The following is a 20,921-nucleotide window of genomic DNA, read 5'->3' on the forward strand; positions in this document are numbered from 1 at the left end:
CAATTTCTCAAGCAATCATCTTATCTGCTTATAATCACATAGCTGTAAATTCACATCCAATGAACTTCTGTGTTAACTTATTGATTTGCATTGATGACAAAGCAACTAAAGTGGAAGCTCCATACCAATGAAAGAAATGAATGTGTGCCAAAAATTGCTTGCGCCCTCTCAACTTGCCAAAAATTACTTGCCCCTCCCTTTGGCTGGCCAAAAGTTTATTGTGATGTCCATTAATTTGCTTAAATGTTTTTTATTATTTTTATTGCCTTTTTAAATCTCAATTTCAAATTTGCCACATTTGGCCTACATGGACCAGATCATGTCACATATAATGAAAAAATAGGGTCTTTCATTTGATATCAATATATTTCATGATCATGATGATTAATAAAAACACTGTAGACTACCAGTATCACCCAGTATATGTCAGTAATTCCATTAGGCTGCGATCACATAGAAGTATACGGTATTCGCTATACGAAATACGCTCATTCGATCAGGCTGAGTTCATACATGTATAGGATTATACTATGTGAACTCAGCCTGATCGAATGAGCGTATTTCGTATAGCGAATAGCATGTATAGGTCAGCTTACCAATTTTCTTCGTCTAATCAAATGCTTGTAACTTTACTTCTTGAGGTCACATTGCATTCAATGAGGTGTCATAATGTGCAGATTTAGATAGTACATCTATTATAAAAAATGAATTTACCCACATATGATTTAGTTTTAAAATCAGGACGGTATACGCTGCACTAAAATCGAACACGCATGATTCCCACTATACTATACTATACTATACTATACTATATTATATACCTCATATATAGATTCCTCTCATCTGATTGGTTAAAAGTGGAGTCATTAAAATAGCTGTGCCCCCTTTTTCTATCAAGATGACGTCATAAAACAACTGTGCCCCGGGCACAGTTGATTCTATGCCCGAAAATAATTGGATATAATTGGATAATCGCAACCCGAATACACAGATCGCTCAGTATACATTGCGCACCCACTATACGGCCGGCGTTGATTACGAGTGTTGAGACTATCGCGGTCACAGTTCGCAATGAATTTGACCTCTCCTTGCTTGACGACGATCTTTAACCGGCCGCCGTAGTGAGTGCAGTGATTGTTTACAAAATATTACATGTCAAGGATTTATACCTGCCAAATGTCACTTTTTAGACAAATTACTACGACCTGGAGACTCGGCAGTGTGTGATGTTAGCACAGAAACGGTAGGGTTGTTTTAGATTATGACATCGGTAGATATCGGTCCAAATTCTGCACCCTTGCTCTTGCATGCACTGTCATGCTGTGTGCATTTAAGCCTAAAGGCCTATGCAGTTAAAAGCTTGTAGGCCTTGTCAGTCAGGAAATCTTTTAACCAATCAAATGAGAAGAATCTATATTATTCGGTATATAAAACAAATATTGACTGCTTAATATTCGGGCACAGTTTAAAATTATAGGCCCTCGGTGATGTCAAAACCATGACTATGCCCTCAGCTTCGCTTCGGGCATAGTCATGGTTTTGACATCACCTCGGGCCTATAATTTTAACTGTGCCCCTCATAGCAGTCAATATTTGTATACTATACTATACGCAGGTGTACGGCCTTTTCGAATAGTGCCCTCTTATGTGACCCGGTACTATGAAATTACCTTGCTCGGTTTAAGCTATATGCATGCACCTGCAAAACGTGCATCGTATTTACCCGAATAGTATACTTCTATGTGATCGCAGCCTTATGTGGCCCGGTACTATGAAATTGCCTTGCTCGATTTAAGCTATACGCATGCATCTGCAAAACGTGCACCATATACCCGAATAGTATACTTCTATGTGATCGCAGCCTTAGGAATTAGTCACATTTACCAGAAACATTTATGTGTTCTATTTGCATGAATGCTTGAAGGGGACGACATTATATAGGCAAGTTTATACAGGCAAATTTGATTTTCCAAATATATGGGGTCAACTTCCGTTAAGGGCTCGGATAGCGATATGTTTTCACATATTTTTTGTGGACCTGAGAGCACATCAGACATATCGATTGTGTGCAATTGGCTTCAATTTTGTTTCCTCACACCAAATGACCCTTAGAATAAAATGACATGAACAAATATTAGAATTTATGAAGTATCAAATTAAAATGATTTAAAACATTGTTATCAGCCAAACAATCAAACACACTAAACATCTAGCTTGAGTCAAGTTTAAAAGAAAACATTTCACCTCTACAGCTTCATCCTGGGAGTTTTCATCATCCTTTTTGTACATTTTCTGACAAATTCTTACAATTTTTTATTAATTCTGAATAGAAGTACTGATAAAGTTGATAAACCTGAAATGTAAAGTGATGGTAGAGCTGTCATCCTTTACATAATCCCACAATCATCCAGCATAAAGATTATGAATTTGCTAGGAGTTTCCTCTTTTTTAGGGAGCACTGTTATAAAGCATTGTCCATGTGTGTCATGTGTGTGTGCAATTGGCTTCAATTTTGTTTCCTCACACCAAATGACCCTTAGAATAAAATGATTTGAACAATATTAGAATTTATGACCCATTCCTGCAAAATAAACTTTCAATGCATTAAAAAAATGTTTTCCTCCTTTTTCTAGCTTAGTTTGTCTATTTTTCATATATAAGTATCAAATTAAAATGATTTAACATTGTTATCAGCCAAACACACTAACTTGATCTGATGCGTTATCCCGGGAGTTTTCATCATTTCTGACAAATTCTTACAAGTTCTTTATAAATTCTGAATAGAAGTACTGATAAAGTGGATTTATAAACCTAAAATGTAAAGTGATGGTAGAGCTGTCATCCTTTACATAATCCCACAATCATCCAGCATAAAGATTAGGAATTTGCAGGAGTTTCCTCTTTTTTTAGGGAGCACTGTTATAAAGCATTGTCCATGTGTGTCATGTGTGTGTGCAATTGGCTTCAATTTTGTTTCCTCACACCAAATGACCCTTAGAATAAAATGATTTGAACAAATATTAGAATTTATCACCCATTCCAGCAAAATAAACCTTCAATGCATTAATTAAAAAAATGTTTTCCCTCCTTTTTTTTTAGCTTAGTTCGTCTATTTCTCATATATAAATATCAAATTAAAATGATTTAAACATTATTATCAGCCAAACAATCAAACACACTAAACATCTAGCTTAAGTCAAGTTTAAAAGAGGACATTTCACCTCTACAGCTTCATCCGGGGAGTTTTCATCATCCTTTTGTACATTTTCTGACAAATTCTTACAAGTTCTTTATAAATTCTGAATAGAAGTACTGATAAAGTTGATAAACCTAAAATGTAAAGTGATGGTAGAGCTGTCATCCTTTACATAATCCCACAATCATCCAGCATAAAGATTAGGAATTTGCTAGGAGTTTCCTCTTTTTTAGGGAGCACTGTTATAAAGCATTGTCCATGTGTATCATGGGTGTGTGCAATTGGCTTCAATTTTGTTTCCTCACACCAAATGACCCTTAGAATAAAATTACATGAACAAATATTAGAATTTATGACCTATTCCTGCAAAATAAACCTTCAATGCATTAAAAAAACGTGTTCTCTCCTTTTTCTAGCTAGCTTAGTTTGTCTATTTCTCATATGTGACGTGTCATGTCAAAAGGAGACACTTTTGGGCAGGATCGTAAATGGAGAAATAGACAAAAAACTACCCTGGGGTTATTTTTTCACAATTTGGGTTTGTTGCGAATTGGTGATGTCATTATTGTTTGAAATATTGTCTAATAGTTTCAGACCGAATATAACTGGGATCTTGTATTTTTGAGACATTTTGCCAGGTAATTCCTACTCTCAACATTGTCAATAATATTTTTAAATGCCGATATCTCAATTTCCAATTTCATAATACCATAACTTACGAACTCAATATCTTCGCTAAGGAATGTCCAATTTCATTGGGGAAAACGGACTTGTGGAGCAAAATATCTCTATATTTCATGATATGTAAAAACCTCAAAATTGATAACCTGCCCAAAAGTGTCTCCTGTTATCAGCCAAACAATCAAACACACTAAATATCTAGCTTGAGTAAAATGATTTAAACATTATTATCAGCCAAACAATCAAACACACTAAACATCTAGCTTAAGTCAAGTTTAAAAGAGGACATTTCACCTCTACAGCTTCATCCGGGGAGTTTTCATCATCCTTTTTGTACATTTTCTGACAAATTCTTACAAGTTCTTTATAAATTCTGAATAGAAGTACTGATAAAGTTGATAAACCTAAAATGTAAAGTGATGGTAGAGCTGTCATCCTTTACATAATCCCACAATCATCCAGCATAAAGATTAGGAATTTGCTAGGAGTTTCCTCTTTTTTAGGGAGCACTGTTATAAAGCATTGTCCATGTGTATCATGGGTGTGTGCAATTGGCTTCAATTTTGTTTCCTCACACCAAATGACCCTTAGAATAAAATTACATGAACAAATATTAGAATTTATGACCTATTCCTGCAAAATAAACCTTCAATGCATTAAAAAAACGTGTTCCCTCCTTTTTCTAGCTAGCTTAGTTTGTCTATTTCTCATATGTGACGTGTCATGTCAAAAGGAGACACTTTTGGGCAGGATCGTAAATGGAGAAATAGACAAAAAACTACCCTGGGGTTATTTTTTCACAATTTGGGTTTGTTGCGAATTTGTGATGTCATTATTGTTTGAAATATTGTCTAATAGTTTCAGACCGGAATATAACTGGGATCTTGTATTTTTTGAGACATTTTGCCAGGTAATTCCTACTCTCAACATTGTCAATAATATTTTTAAATGCCGATATCTCAATTTCCAATTTCATAATACCATAACTTACGAACTCAATATCTTCGCTAAGGAATGTCCAATTTCATTGGGGAAAACGGACTTGTGGAGCAAAATATCTCTATATTTCATGATATGTAAAAACCTCAAAATTGATAACCTGCCCAAAAGTGTCTCCTGTTATCAGCCAAACAATCAAACACACTAAATATCTAGCTTGAGTCAAGTTTAAAAGAGGAAATTTCACCTAGAGCTTCATCCCAGGAGTTTTCATCATCCTTTTGTGTGTTTTCTGACAAGTTTTTTTTAATTAATTCTGAGTAGAAGTACTGATAAAGTTGATAAGTGATGGTAGAGCTGTCAGACTTGTACCCGAGTCCAGCTTGTCTGAGTCCGAGCCGAGCCGAGTCCATTAGTATCCGATTCCGAGCCAAGTCCAAGTCCTTTTGTGTCCGAGTCCATGTCCAGGGGTGCCGAGTCCGAGCCAAGTCCGAGTCCAACAAAAATAAGACCGAGTCCGGACTCGAGTCCGCTCGAGTCCGGACTCGGTCAGAGTCCATGCCCAGAGGTGGGGGGGGTGTTGAGGTCATTCAACTTTAATGTGACATGTATCTGCCTACTGGCATTGCTTGGTAGGAGCCTATTTGTACAAAAATGGGTCATTGGGTATAACAAGATGAAAAAGGAGTAATTGGGTATAACATTTTTAAAGAAGGGGGTCATTTGGTATAACATTTTTTTTTAAATGGGTCATTATTTCAAAAAATGGAGCAAAATTTTATATTTTGTTTCTAATTTGAATATATATATTACAATACAAATTTACTGAAAAAGGAAAATTTCAAAGATTCCGCATAATTTTATGGCATTTTGATGATAAAATTTTAGAAAAAGAAGGACAGTTGTCACTCACTACACCATAGCACACACTGCTTTCCCTAAACATTGTACACACCCACCCTACCAAACCCCACCCCTTCTCATACAGTTGACATTTTAAAGACTCAATCCAAGTCAACCAACCAACCGTACACACAATACTTCAAAGACCCATACATGTAACACCTGAACGACGAACGTATGTATCAGATCACCGGTTTCAGACAGCAGTCATGACGTGGGGATATTTGTGTGTGTATGTGGCACACTACATGTAAACTTTTGCGCCCAGGGTCTAGAGAAGCTTACATGTACATGTAAATGAATTGCAATGTATTCAAAATTTGAAATTATACATTACAGAAATATAAGATCATCATCATCATCGTCATCATCACCACTATCATCACCTACGTCATCATCGTTATCATCATCATGATCATTGTCATAATAATACTAACAGAAATTCACCTGTAATTCTAAACATCTTTTCAAAATTGTCCCACACAAATGTGCAGTGAGTAGCACACACAAACCACTATTGTGCGCCACCTATATGTATTTACTTTTGTGTTTTGTTCTCTCATACCCTGGAAGGGGTCGATAGAGATCTAATAAAAGTCCATCACTTGATGGACGCCATACCATATTATATCACTCATACATAAATTCTAGACAGTTCATTGGTTGATTACCATTTGCCATTTTTACCATCACCCACTCCGTGTGATAGTCTTTACCATCATGTGCTTCGCCGTAGTGCGCCTGCGCCACGCCGTGCGCTGACTCTTGGACTCGCCGATTTAGTTATGGGGTGGGTCCCAAAATGTGAAGTATATCACCACAAAACATGGTGTTATGTTGATGAAAAAAATGTATTTCCTACCTTAAATAGTATTTTAGTAATAGAATTTATGCATGAGTGATATAAAACAGATATTAACTGTCTTAAATTAGGTTGCAATGATCGAAATATAATCACTTTCGGTGAAAGATGGATTGTTCCATTCCACTCGCCGTTCGGCTCGTGGAATGGAACAATCCATCTTCACCTCTTGATTATATTTCACCATCACACTCATAGACAGTTAATATTTGTATACCATACCATACCATGGATGAGTACCATTTTACCGAGTGCTGAAATGTAGGGTCCAGTGTGCATGTTTCTTTCTTTCAAGAGTTTAATTTTAATGGATTGGAAAGTTCTATGAAAGAACTATTAGATATTTTTTAGTAGTCCAAATATTTAATAAAATTATGCATTTAATTAATTATCAATTATTTCATTAATGATATAAATAATATGATTCTGCCATTAGTGACAGATAAATCTAAATAATTTGGTGGATATGTAGGATATATGTGACGTGTCATGTCAAAAGGAGACACTTTTGGGCAGTATCGTAAATTGAGAAATGGCCAAAAATCTGACCGGGGTGATTTTTTCACAATTTCGGTTTGTTGCGAATTTGTGATGTTATTAATGTTTAAAATATTGTCTGATAGTTTCAGACCGAATATAACTGGTATCTGATATTTTTGAGACATTTTTCAAGGTAATCCCTATTCTCAACATTGTCAATAGTATTTTTAAAGGCCGATATCTCGATTTCCAATTTCATAATACCATAACTTTCGAACTCAATATCTTTGCTTAGGAATGTGCGATTTCATTGGGGAAAACGGCGTTGTGGAGCAAAATATCTCTTTATTTAAGATATGTAAAAACCTCAAAATTGATAACCTGCCCAAAAGTGTCTCCTTTTGACATGACACGTCACATATGACAGATCACAGATTTCACAGCCTCAATTAATTTGGAAAATGGCCAAATTAAGTAAAGTCAACAAATTTGAGATCTATTTTGACATTATTAGATAATCATTTCACATTTTACATGCATAATTAGACTGGACTCGGACCGGACTCGGCTTCGAGTCCGAGTCCTTTTGTGTCCGAGTCAAGCCGAGCCGAGCCGAGTCTTTTTGTGTCCGAGTTCGAGCCAAGTCCGAGTCCAACATAAAGTGGACTCGAGTCCGAGTCCGGACTCGAACGATACATCACTGAGAGCTGTCATCCTTTACATAATCCCACAATCATCCAGCATAAAGATTATGAATTTGCTAGGAGTTTCCTCTTTTTTTAGGGAGCACTGTTATAAAGCATTGTGGATGTGTGTGATGGGTGGGTGTAATTGGCTTCAATTTTGTTTTCTCACACCAAATGACACTTCGAATAAAATGATTTGAACAAAATAATATTAAAATTTATGACCCATTCCAGCAAAATAAAAGTATATTTGGTTTTTTTACAATGAGACCTACAAATTCAGCCAATTGTTATATTTAATTTCTTAGTTTGTCTATTTCTCATGACTTGTATAGTAATCAAGTTAAGTATTTTGTGATCCTAGCATCCTCTTTTTATGACGCTTTTTCAGTAGATATCCACAAAAAACCTTTTCCCAAAAATTTCAGTAGAGATTCTGATTTTGCATTTGTGAGTTATGCATGATTTATGTTTATTACACTGCTCCATAGACAATGTGTTGTAATTTTGTTCTAGTGTACCAGAATGAAATTCAAATTTCACGATATTTATTCTAAACAAATTAACCATAACTGAACCAGGTCTCCTAAATCTCTGAAGTTGGAGCACTAGCAGTCTTGATGTTGATCATGGTAAATCATATGGAAGACTAAACCCAATGTTCAAACCAGACTCAATGATGGATGATGGTGATTTCAAGTGGGATTATAATTCCTGGATGGCATCATAATGTAGATTGTCACCACTTGACTTGTCCTTAATCAATAGCTATCAATTGATCATCTCTGTCAATGTTCATGATAAATAGGCCCTGAATATTTTTTTTTAAACATCAATTTTTTTCCTTTTAATATTTTATTATTTATTGTATTTACTTGTTTAATTCAAGTGCACTTAATTTTTTTTTTTCACTTACCATATTAAATGCTCTCCTACTGCAAGTGATTTATTGTTTTGTGTACTTTAGGGGCCTACTTGCATCTTGCGAATGGTAGTGAGCTTTGACAAAAATTGCATTGATCATTTCATATAGCGAGCGTGAAGAATTCAAATATCACAGCTATACTTTTGTAGGTTCTGTGGTTCTTGAGTTATGTTGTAAGGAAAGCTGAAACAACAACACTAAGCTTAATGACTTAACTTGAGAATCGTTTTATACTTAATGTATTAATAAAGGAGGATTTTGTGATCCTAGCATCCTCTTTTTATGACATTTTTCAGTAGATATCCACGAAAAAAGCTTATTCCCAAAATTGCAGTTGATTCCGATTTTGCATTTGCGAGTTACGCATGATTATGTGTATTACACTGCTCCATAGGACACTGATGTAATTTCGTTCTGTTATACCAGAACAAAATTCAAGTTTGATGATATTTTCGCTCAACGAATTAATCTGCAATTTTTTTTTGGTACATTTTTTGTACATAAACATTATGTAGCCAGAGGTTTTTTTTTTTTGATAAAAGTGGGGGGATGAGGCTGTGGATCAAGAAATGCCCTTTTTAAGTAAAGATATAATACCTACCTTTAATGGGGGGAGGGGGGAGTAGCGTAGCCAGCGGGGGGCAGGGGGCAGAGTGCCCCCCTGACAAAAAATGAAAGAAAAAAGTGCCCCACTGACAAAAAATGAAAGAGAAAATCAGGAGGGCAAAGAAAGAAAAAGGGCAAGGAGCCCATTTTCTAGCAAAATTCAGGGCCAAAATAATGTAAAATACAACATTTTTTCGTGCTACGCGCGCACATTGTAACTATACAGCCCTTTTCAGCCAGATAATGGGCAAAAATAGTGTAAAATACCATTTTTTTTGCGTTACACGCGCACATCATCTAAATAAGACCTTTTTCAGGAAGCTCAAAGACATAGTCTCTATGTATTATATGATGCAACTGCAATTTTTTTTTGTCTGTGCCCCGACATTTTATTTTGCCCCCACTGCACCCCCCACCACCAAGAAAGCTGGCTACGCTCCGGGGGCTTTTGCAGTATTTTGTGCAAAATTGGTTGATTTGCCCCCTGAAATTCACATTGCCCCCAATACCCACCCCCCTAATAAAAGCGCAGCAACTGAATACCTTTTGAAACTAACAAAACACCACCCCACATTGTAGCTCTTATTTCGAACTATATGACCATCTTATTTTGTTCACACCAGCCTTTTGCCATATAATTTCATTTTAATTAAGACCAAAAAAAAAATAGCTTCAAAATTGCTAATGTTAATATTTTTGTATGATGACCTCTTTGGAAATCAGTTATACTACTATGTAATTTTTGTCACTGAAGTACCGTATTTAAAAAAAAAAAGGACAAACAAATAAACGATATAATATTAATACCATGATGCTGGGCCCAATGATTTGTTGTGCTATTAACCAGGAAAGTTTCTCAACTTTCCTATATTAACTTACACACAAAGCTATGACCTTTAAGAGCACAACACTCATGCTTAACAAATAGACACTTTACTTAAACAAAAGATGAGATTGATTGACAGCTTAAAAAGTACTTGACACCCAAACTGATGATAAGATAGCATCACTGATGCCAATTTGGAATCACTGATTCCATTTTAGCATCACTGATTCCATATTAGCATCACTGATTCCATTTTGGCATCCCTGATTCTATATTGGCATCACTGATTCCAAATTAGCATCAGTGATTCCAAGTTAGCATCACTGATTCCAAATTGGCATCACTGATTCCAAATTGGCATCACTGATTCCGACATGATGCCATTTGAAGCCATTTGATGCCATTTGAAGCTATTTGATGCCATTTGAAGCCATTTGATGCCAAAAATAGGAAAATGACGCCGTTCCACTTTTCCTAGTGTATGGAGGGCTAAATAGTGTACTTCCAGATTCTGGTATTATTACCATAGATTATTTTGTTTACATTATGCGTGTAATGTATTGTGCCGACAATGAACATGATACGCTAAGCGCTACATACACAAGTTTGTGATGTTTATGGACGCAAATTGTCATTCAATTTGGGGCTGGTACAGATAAATGTTGGAGGTGCAACACAATGTGCAGGATTTACCGTAACGTTTTGCGCAGGTTAAAGCCATTAAAGGTGAACCTCATTGAAAATAAAGTTATATATCAATGGAAAGCTTATGATGTCAGGAATCAGAAAAGAATATTTTTTATTTACATAGCGTACCAGGCTAGACATAATCTCCATGCAAAGATTGGATATTGGCACCCCCTAAATTACAAAACGAAATCGTTCAAATTAGGCGCTTTTCGTTGATGACGTCAGCCAGGGACACACAGTTACTTCCGGGTTTAATTGTAAACACAATGTCCGTGTATAACTGTGGCATGCATCGGGCCAATGCACTAATTCAGTCATTGTCAACTTACTTTACATGAAAAATATCTTCAATAAAATAAGAATAACATGAAGGAAATATCATGATCAAATTAAGAATGAAGTTCCTGAATAAAGTGTGTGGATTTAAAAATGGGAAAAGTGCTGGCCGGGGTGATTTGTGATAGGCCAAGCCATCCACGATATGCATAGGGAATATTACAGTAAAGCACGAAGAGCGAAGATTCGCCGAGGAACCGGAATGAAAACAGATTACAAAAAAAATAACTGCTAGTGCTACCAGTACAGATCGTCACACCAAGTTGAGATGAACTTATCACAATGAGAAAATGAAGGAATAGAATAAGGTACAGGTACAGGATTTTTTAATTATTTCTTAGCTTTACAACCAGTCATGGCCGGTCATGTATGATAGGCGAACTCGTATAGATACATACGGGATGAGCTCAGTGACTGACTGAGTCTCACTACGCCGAGTGTTCAGTATCCGCGACTGTACTGAACTTGCAGACAAAATGACCGATTTGATATTCACATTCTGATATTTCCAACTTATTGCTACTTCATCAGCAAAATTTATTCCTGTAAATGTTCCAAATATAAGGGAACGATTGATCAAATCTGCTGAAACACCCCATGAAACACGGAGGACGAAGCCCCGAAGCGAGTCGCTGTGTTTGTGCATATCCGTCCCTGCAATTCAGCAGCAATTTACGTGTCGTGTTCGGTAATCCATAAAACATGAATGTTTCACTTTTTCAGTACCGTACACTGATTGTACTATCATTAAAGAATCATGACACAAGTGACAATATTTTAATTTTATTCAGATTTCAGAATTCCATCAAATAACGGCATACTAAGCCTAAATTGTACTTTTTTTATAATAAAGTATCTGCCCGAGTATCTGTTTCTTTCAATCGCGATTGTGTGGAAAGAATGTATTACCGCAATACGCTAAATATGAAAACCTTTTATGGGCTGGATTTGATGAAATCGGCGGTTTTTTATTAATTTTTTAATTACTGCAAGACGATATTTTTTTAAATCAGACATTTTAAAATGAATCAAGAATATATAGGGAATGTCACAAACAACTATTTAATTTGTTATTCGATCATGTTTATGAAGTCCATGACATGAACGGTAGCAGCATTTGCGCATGGGATTGATCCCAGCGCGAAATTCAAACTCAATTACCCAGTTATACCCAGCCAGTTATGACTGATTTTGTCAAAAATGTACGGAAAATTTATGTGTTTACAATAATTCTATTATTTCTAATATATATAGAAGGAACCAGCAATTTGAAGATTCCTCTAATTTCAAGCTTTATTGTGAAAATCAGACTTGCCGGGCAGCTTGCAAAGTACAGGAAGCAAGTCTTGTTTACATGTTTCCGAGTAGGATCATGTGACTGCGAACCCTGAGCTTACGTCCACGAGCATTCCCAAGGTCATAGACGATTGATTTGGGTGCTTTTGGGCGCCTTAAAAAGACCAAAAATTCAATCATTTTTTAATTTTTCAGCTTTATTAGCAATCAAAAAATCGGAAAAATAATTTTTAATATCCTGACATCATAAGCTTTCCATTGATATATAACTTTATTTTCAACGAGGTTCACCTTTAATATACGATTTCTGTCCTTTAATTTTGTTATTCTTTGCTTAAAATTAATAATGATATTAGTAACAACTTTCAGGAAGTATACTATAGGGCAATTTCACGAAAGGTCATTAGTTAGATCTTCACCCAGAAGACTTGATGCGTGCATAAAGCACAAAAGAAATCCCCAGTTGAAGTGATATTGTCTCATTTGCTTTGTACTTGTTCCATGCATCATCATGTCTTCTGGAGACAGATTTGAACTGATGACCTTCGGTGAAATCACCCTATCAGTAAATAATGTTTAACAAGTCTAATAATTAATTCTCCTGCTCGGGAGACTTCATCAGTAATGCGCCAAACCAGCAACACTCTCATCTCCGGCGCATTACTGATGAAATCTTCAGTTCAGAAGATGAAATGCCTAAAACATGAGTAAATTTTTGGACTTGGTAAACATAATTTACTAATAATATAACACCTAACAGTCCTGATGAGCTTATTCAAGGAACTGTCAGGAAGGTTTACTGGTCATGTTAAGGAAAAATAATGAGGTGAAATGAAAGGAAACTGTTAATCTCTATAGCGGATTTAATATCTTCATTAAAATATGAATTCAAAATTTAGTCTGTTCTAGAAACACAACATTTGTGATGCGATCAAGCAATATCAGTCGGAACTCGGAAATATTGATTTTGAGATATATAGCCAAACAAAGACATTTTCCTTTTGTTTCCTATTGTTTTGGAAATTCTTTAATTGCTCATATCTTTGGAACTGATTGTTCAATTTCAATGGGGTTTTCTGCAAAATCCAGCTTTATAAATACTATCCTATAAGAAACTGACAATTTAAAATTTCCAAGTTCCGACTGATTTTGCTTGATCACATCACATTTGGCTGTAAGTTGGGACATGCATAAACATTACAAAAATGCCAAAGAAATTAAATTTGAAAAAAAACAATTAACCAAATTCATGTAAATAGATCGTACATTATGGCTTTAATTCCGAGTGGGTTTATTTGGGTCGGATTTAGTGCAAACGATTTTGACATGTTGCAGCTAAAATTATCAAATATGGTTGAAATTGGAACACATTCATGTGAAGCGAATACAAATTGGAAAACATTTGTGCGAAGTGCACAAAGAGTAGGCTGAAATGGTCAAATATGAGATTGATTCGATCATTTGCACAATTGTTGTTGGCTCTTGACCATCTTTAATATTTAGTAATTATCAGGCAATAAAATTTTCAGTGTTGTAGCTGATTTCGGCATTTTTATTGTTTTCAGTGTTTTTCAGCCTATTTCTGAATCATATTCACAGAAAATGGTAAAAAAAACCATGGTTTTCAGTGTTTGGGTTTTTTTCCAAGACCAGTTTTCATGCCTGGATTATAGCAAAACAAGACTGTATTTGGCCCTCAAAAAGTTATCTTTGAAATTTGTGTGGGCCTTCATGGCCCACAGGTAAATATAACTGAGAACCCTAGAGTCCATTTCACTTAACTTTACGAAGCTTCGCAAGTCTTAAAATCAAATCGTTCCATTTCTGATTTTCTCTAAACTTACTTACGAACGGAACACCCTTCTTAAGTTTTAGGGAGTTACTTCTGGGACCCTTCATAGCTCTTCATAAAGTTACATCTAGTAAAGGTGTATTCAAAACTTACGAATGGTTACTTGCGTTACGAAGGGTTAGAAAGTTAAAATGGACCCCAGGTATAACCTCTATGTTGCTTGCACTATTATGTGATATGTATGTACGTTGTTTTGCTGATTATGCAAACTACAGTTCAAACCTGAAATAATTGTGCAAATGCAAATAATTCACACTCAATTACTATGGGCTATTTCAGTTGAAATCCATACACACCGACATACATTTGTACAGTGTCCGAAATAAGGAAAATATGGAGGTTGTCCTGAGGTCAACTAAAGCATAAATTCTGCTTGTCCTCAAAGCATTTTGGTTGTCCCCAAAATGTGTCATACTTTTGGAGGTAAAATATAGTGGTTGTCCAGAGGATAAGTACATAGCTCAATTTGGTTGTCCCCAGTGATTTTTGGACAAGAGGATAAGTGCTTATTTCGAACACTGCCGACATACCTTGATCTTCTATACAGGGCGTGTGAGTTTCAAATGGGGTTACCTGAATGGGTGACTCCATTTGAAATCTACACCGCCTGTGTAGGAGATTAAGGTCATGTCTTCCATTAGAGTGTATGGATTTCAACTGGAATAGTCCATTGCCTGAAATTTGTTTGTGATATAATACAGCCAAATAACAAGACGAGTTCAGATGCAAAAAATCTATATATCCTTGTTTGCCAGGAACAGGTCAAAAACTGGTCAAATATATAAACCAGGCCTTCGTTTTTGAAAATTGCACGAGCTCTATTAATCACTCTCCTGAGTTTACTAAGGTGCTTAACAAGGAGCTCAATCTTTTAATACAGTATTAAAACATAGGGATTCAAGTAGTGAGGAGCTCAGTAAATCATACTCCTGAAATGTTGTTAAGGAGAGCTGTAGGAGCTCTGGTGCAATCGAGCTCCTCAAAAATGAAAAGACTGATCAACAATAATATTTAAATAGGTATGTGCTACTTTTTGATCCTAGTTTCAAAAAATTACTTTTTAATTTTTAAATATTGTTGTGTCACTTTAAAGTTAGCATTATATAGGGCAAATGTTGGTGACCTAGATTCAAAAAAAAGTTTGAAAGTGGCATTTACCAGCTTTACTCTCTGTTGGTTTCAAACAGGCTTATAATACCTGCTATAGAAATCATGGTATACTATTAAAAATGCGTTGCAGGGCCAAAACAAACAAAAGTCAAAAGTGGTTTTGCAACTCAAATGAAACTAATGACGGAAGTCTTTTCATTACCTTGCAAGTATCTTGAGACAGTATATGTATATAATGTATGTGCTGCAGATATAATAGGTAATGTTGTTATAGATATGTGTAAAAACAGGAAGGATAACGGTAAAATGGGCTATTCCAGGTGAAACAATCTCTATGGAAGATGTGACCTTAATCTTCCACACAGGGAGTATGAATTTCAAATGGGTTACCTGAATATAGGTGACTCCATTTGAAATCTACAATCCCTGTGTAGAAGATTATGGTCATGTCTTCCATAGAGGATGTATGGATTTCAACTGGAATTATCCAATAAGCTTATAAAGCGATAAGCATGTGCCTAAAAAGTATGTATGCTGCGCTCTGAATCGAAGTGAAAGCAAGTTGTGTGAAAAAAAGCAGCCTTGATGGGTTGTATCTTTGCACTTAAAGCAAAAAGCAAGACAGCATAATACGCTGGCAAAGTGATGTAATAATCGGATTAACTACCATAGCAATGGGCTAAAATAATTTTTGAATAGATCGCCCTGCACTGGAACTTTCACACGGTACCTCTGCATTGAACCATATCATGTTGATCACTCGTACCTGTAAGATTAGTATCTTTGAAAAGACTGGTATTGTATTCAATCTATAATTGCAGACATACACAGGTGATGAGTGCAACCTGCTTGTAGTGCAACACGTTGTATTCAAAAATTGTTTTCACCTATTGCTATGGTAGTTTCCCGAATATTACATCACTTCGCCAGCATTTACTGAGGGCTTTGGGTAGAAGTTTGCAATGTAAATAAGTATGCTAAATTTCAGAGATTATTTGTTGAACAATTGTTTGCTATGCAATTATTGTTTCAACAGAATCACATCCTGAATTGCTTATGAGCTCTTACAGACTTTCTTCATCTTTGGAATAGTTTACTTCTTTTTATAGTGTATAAATAAGAAATAAATAGCTAAATTAATATAAAGGTTCTGTTCATGATATATTTGTGTGATTTATGTCTGAAAATTTGCATTATTTCTATTGGTTAAAGGGAATATCAATTTAAAATGTGTAGAATCTTTCAATGAGTTGACCTAAGGGTTGGGCTATCAGGGTCGGATCCAGGAATTTTTGATAAAGGGGGCGCCTTTTGGTCGACGACGAAAAAAAATGTGTTAAAGGGGGTTACCCCCTCGAAAACTCAACTGTTTTGGCCCATTGTTTGCTGTTCATGGCCGAATTTGTTCCTTTTTTTTTTTTATTTCTCACAATTTTTGTATTTTTAAGTTTCCGGCGCCTTTGCTAGTCAAAAAATAGAGGGGGCCTGCTCCCCCCCTTATTTTCTCCCCTGTCTATTCCAGTTGAAATCCAGAGACTGTCTTTTGGAATTTGCAGGAGAGCATTAAATAGCTCTTCTGGAGCCTTCAAGGAGAGCTGTTTTTAACCATAGGAGAGAATGGTCAACTAAGGAGAGCTAAAAATTGCTCTCCTATACCAGATTTAAGGAGAATAGTAGAGAGTGGTTGCTCTTGCTCTCCTCAAAAGGTAGTCTCTGAAAATCCATACACCCCTATGGAAAACATGACCTTAATGTTCCACACAGGGACTGGTAATTTTAAATGGGTGAAATCTACATGGGTGACAACCACATTTAAAATCTACATCCCCTGTGTGGATATTAAGGTCATGTCAGTGGGTGTATGGATATCAACTGGAATAGCCCATTTCCTATTAAAGGAGGGTGGTCTGACAACAACCTTCATCCTCATCTTGAACCATCAAATTTTTTTTTTTTTGGTGGAAAGCTCATTTTTATCTAATCTTGCTTTTTCATTGGGGCTGAAAGTTGTTTGGATTTTGTACATTTTTTCTTCACACAGCATTTTGGTGCCAACACATACAAATTTTTGGCTCTCATATAGTCAAAAGTGATGGAAATATGGTGATGAAAATCCAAGACCATTCAACCAAGTGTATAATATGCATGTGATGAAATCAGACATTCCTCTTTATTTCGAGAGCCGGGATCCAGAATATTCTTCACACCCTGTGTGTGGTTGTATCCACTGAATCTGTTAACTGTCGTGTGATGGTTGTCACAGAATTGTTCCTTGTCTCAAGAGAGCTGTGCATTATTTTACAGAAGCATAAGAGGGATGCCCAACATGTTGAAATCTGAGCTTGACAAGTTTGTAAGCTAACTTTCCACTTTGTGCTGCATAGTTAGATAATAAGTTGGAATGCAATCTTAAAAACTCAACATGTTGCATGTCCCATATAAAGGGTTCACCAGTTCAATGTTAAAATAAGTTTTATTTAAAAAAATTTAAAGTTATTGGTAGCACATTGTGTTTGACACAACTGGTCTAATTTACAATGTCACGTATCGTTGCGTTTGGTAACAATGGCCATTATGTAAGAACAGATGCAGCTTTGGTCTATTCAAATATCGTAAACAATGCAGTAGGCTTAATACTGTAGATTACATTCTTAGGCCAATGTGCAACTTTCAAAACACTGCATCTTACATTAGCCATTGTGACCAAACTCAATGTTTTTAATTGGACAAAGTGTGTAAAACAAAATAAACTACTAGTTAATAGTTTTTATAAGTTTAATTTCATGAACAATATTTCAAATCATTTTCAAAAATCTAGGGAAGGAACTTGGAATATGTGACTCTTTTGAAATACCACATGACAAGAAATAAACAGAAGAGAAATGATAGGATACATAATGTATTGGTTTGACCCCAATAGGGTCAGCTACTAGCTTTATTCTAATACTGTACAATTGTGTTGTAGAATATACATGGGTATGAGCAACAGAACATGATTGTATTTATTGATGTTAAATCTTTGGGTATTTTATTCCTAAATTCAGTCGGAGATTAACCTGTTTTGATTTATCCATAGGGCTAGATTTACAGAGTGAATTAATAAATTGGCCTTTTCGGTAAATCCTGAGTACACCTGAGATGTCGTCATTTGAATGACCCGACTTGCAGTTGCAATGCGCAGTAACAATGCTCGATGTGCTGATCAGCACAGATCGATATGACGTCAAATGACGACACGACATATCAGATGTACTCGCAAAGGCTTATGGGATTTACCGAAAAGGTCAATTGATTCTCACAACGATTCTCATGAGCAGATTAGCAAGAATCAAAACTGATTGTAACTCTATACAGCAGAACTAGAATCTCAAACATGCTCATCTATCATGCCACAGTTCCTTAACCTCAATAGGCTTGTTAATTCATAAAATGACCTTCTGATGTCTTGGGTACAAAAACTCAACTCCACAACTTGAGGTCAAATTTTCAGCAAGTTGTTTAATGTAAGGTCATTGGATTGTGCCATTTAAGATGAGATTATTGTGCTATTCCATTTGAAATCCATACACCCCCTATGGAAGATATGGCCTTAACCTTCCACACAGGGAGTGTGTGAATTTCATTGGGGTTACCTGAATGAGTAGTTCCATTTGAAATCTACACTGCCTGATTATGGTCATGTCTTCCATAGGGGGGGTGTGAATTTCAGCTGGAAGTGTGGCTCCTAGTGTAGTAATTCTAGGAGAATCAAATAATTATTATCTTGGTGAAAGAATACAAGTTGATTCACACACACTCTACAACAACATATGTGCCTGGACACCTCGAATAAGCCGTAAAGCCCCCTCTGGTCATTTTTACTTTTTCACATATTTGCAAAGAGCATGTTTCAGGGATTAAAATGACACCTCAATGAACTTCATATGACAATCAGAAGCGAAGTTATGGCTTGTTATAAGTTGTCATGAATCAAAACGCGAAACCGAGAAAAACGCGTTCAAAGTTAGGGAAGCATAATGACCATTCATCAGATGGGCCTCAGAAAATGTAGATTATTTCATATTTCCACTTATTTCTTTAAAATAAAACTTTGTATGTGTTTAGAAGAAAGCTTAAACATTTCAAATCTGCAAATATCTCAACTTCGCCAAAATACGAGATTTGCATATATTTTGACCTGTAGCTCGAAATGAAGTTTGCCGAGTTTACGGATCATTCGCCGCGTCCAGCCACATATGTGATGTGATCAAGCAAAATCAGTCGGAACTCGGAAATATTAAATTTTCAGTTTCTTATAGGATAGTAAAAACATTTACAAATCTGACTTCTGCAGAAAACCCCTTTGAAATTGAACAACCAGTTCCAAAGATATGAGCAATTAAAGAGTTTCCAAAACAATAGGAAACAAAAGAAAATATTTCCTTTGTATGGCTATATCTCATAATCAATATTTACGAGTACTGACTGATTTGGCTTGATCACATCACATATGTGGCCTGCTCCCACAAAATGAGCCTAAATTCACAAGTTGAAAACAGAGTATAGCATACTATGTTCCATTTTACAAAGGACATACCCCTGCCAATACAGGTGTCTTCAAACCGAAGATCGAACACCAACTAAACAGTTGGAACGTCTCGGAACATGTGACTTTACGCTCACTCATTTCATTTTTATGGGAACAGGTTACATATGGCAATCTTCTTGTCACCCATGACATCAAGTGAAGTTGATCCCCTACCTTGCACAAAACATTTTACAGTGACTTTAGAATATACCTCTGAAATCCATTTAGAAAATACCTCTGAAAGCATTTCTTTTTTCAATTTATTTGTTAGGTGTTATACTGCATCTCACCAGAATCTAAAATCAATGCAAATTGCAATGATACAATAGATTTATGACCCTGGAAACTTGGAAATGCCCACTGAAATAGCCCGGTGAAATAGACCCTATCAAATACAAGAAATGTCTTTAAAAAAGACAATGCCTCCAAGATACCAGTGGGTACCATCAAATAAAATGGCAGCCATGTTGGTGGACATTTTTAAGTGTCAGAGGGACAGGTATCTAGTTTGATTCCACAACCATTCATACCTATCACCTGTTTATTTGTATTATCATGCAAATTGCCCCAAGGCCTTAAATGAGGATGAGTGATGTAGTATTCGATATAGGGTCTATTGTTCCTGTAAAGTACATGTTTTCAACTTTCTCCTTAACTTTGTACATGTTCGCTAAATTCAAACTAAAAAATGATAATTCTGAAACTGATTTGAATATAATGGTAACAAATGTTTGTGTATTGCATTTATACATATTCGCTGTAGATATGACGTAAGGCTACCATATAGCAATAGATGAATACAATTTTTGAATAGATCGTCCTGCACTACATCATTCATGTGGTACCTATGCAGTGAACCATAGATGTCAAAGAAATGATAAATACTCACACCGGAAAGATTAGTATCTTTGAAAAGAGCGTTATTGTATTCAATCTATGATTGCAGACATACAGGTGATGAGTGCA

This window comes from Amphiura filiformis, chromosome 18 (genome assembly GCF_039555335.1).
Source record: "Amphiura filiformis chromosome 18, Afil_fr2py, whole genome shotgun sequence".
NCBI lineage: Eukaryota > Metazoa > Echinodermata > Ophiuroidea > Amphilepidida > Amphiuridae > Amphiura > Amphiura filiformis.